The following is a 1,621-nucleotide window of genomic DNA, read 5'->3' as shown; positions in this document are numbered from 1 at the left end:
ATACGCCAATTAGCACAAATGATAAGTTCCGACAGTGCCTACAAGTGTGCCTACTAGCCGCTAGATGGCAATACCGGTTTCATATGTATACACCTGGTATAAAAGAATGCAAGGAAAGATTAAGAGCAAAAAGTGTCGGGTCCATCGAAGCATTTATCAAAAGGAAGAGAGGGGAGAGGGAAAGCAGTGAAGAGAAGGAAGATATCGGTGCGAGTATAAAATACCAGAAAATGTTTAGATCGCCGCCGGAAAAGCAGAGTTTGGTAGGGAAAAGCGATAATAAGGAGGGTGCTGACGGTAGCGGAGATGTAAATGAAATGTCGATGAAAGAAGAAAGGCTAAAGCAAATTGGAGAAGTGATGATAGAGGTAATGGGGATTTATGAAGAAAAGAAGGAGAGAAGGGGAGAGGAATTAAAGAAGGAAATTAGGCGGGAAATGGCTGAAGTTAAGGAAGAAATAAAAAATGGGAAGAAATCAGGGAAAAGTTGGAAAAGAGGATGGAGTCATTGGAGCAAAAACTAGAGAAGCAGGAAGAAGTTAATAATACAAAGTTAGAGGAGATAAGAGGTAGGATGAAGAAACTTGGAAGCTCGAACGAGAATTACGGTGGGGGCGAGAGTGGGAATAAGGAGATAAAAAGGCTGAGAAACATAGAATAAAGAATAGAGAGGAAAGAGAGGGAAGAAAGAAAATTAAACATAGTGATAAAGGGTATAAGATTAGAAGGGAAGGAGCTGAAAGGAAGGGGTGGACGAAGTACTAAAAAGGATTGATGCTAAGGTAGAGATAGAGGAAATGCGAAATATAGGAAGGGAAGTGAGAAGAGGGGAGATAATGGTACTGGTGAAACTAAAGAAATGGGAACATAAGAGGGAGGTGATGACAAAGAAGAGGTTATTATATGGTAGTACGGAGAGAATAAAGGATGATTTGACATGGGTAGAAAGGAAGATGCAGTATAAATTAAGGAAAATAGCGGAAGAGGAAAGAAAAAAGAGAAAGAGAACATGGGTTAAGTATGGGAGAATTCAGATAGATGGAGTATGGTGGGATTGGGATGAAGAAAGGGAAGAGATAGTAAGAAATGAGGTACAGGGAAACTAGGAGAAGAAGGAACGGAAGATAGGAAAATAAGAAATAGTAAGAAGGAAAGAAAGATGAGAAACGAAAGTAGGGAAGAATGGAAGATTTGTTACTGGAATATAGCAGGATTAGAGAGAAAGGATAAGGAGTTTATGAGACATTTGACACAATGGGATGTAATCATAATGATGGAGACGTGGTTAGATGAAAAGGAATGGGAAAGAGGAAGGGGAAGGTTACCAAGTGGTTACAAATGGCAAGTGCAAAATACAAAGAGGAAGAATAGGGCAGGGCAATGGGATGAATGGTGATGGGAGTAAGGAATGAATGTATAACAGGGAAAGATAAGAAAGACAGGAATGAACAAAAAGAAGGAGTAATAGTAGAAGAGGCTATGATGGGAGGAGAAAAGTGGAAGGTAGTGGGGTTTTATATGAACGGTGATATGCAGGAAAAAGCAGAGGAGATTAAAGAAATGATTGAAGAAAATAAAGAAGAGATTAGGATGATAATAAGTGGTGATTTCAATGCGAGAA

General features: G+C 39.4%; 1 protein-coding gene across 3 annotated transcripts in view; it reads right to left on the bottom strand.

Annotated features, from left to right (window-relative positions):
• LOC117168669 (ATP-binding cassette sub-family G member 1) overlaps positions 1-1,621 on the bottom strand; it is an 82,532-nt gene that overhangs the window by 4,371 nt on the left and 76,540 nt on the right. The window lies entirely within an intron of this gene.

This window comes from Belonocnema kinseyi, chromosome 3 (assembly GCF_010883055.1).
Source record: "Belonocnema kinseyi isolate 2016_QV_RU_SX_M_011 chromosome 3, B_treatae_v1, whole genome shotgun sequence".
Classification (NCBI taxonomy): domain Eukaryota; kingdom Metazoa; phylum Arthropoda; class Insecta; order Hymenoptera; family Cynipidae; genus Belonocnema; species Belonocnema kinseyi.
This window is presented reverse-complemented; position numbering and strand designations above follow the sequence as displayed.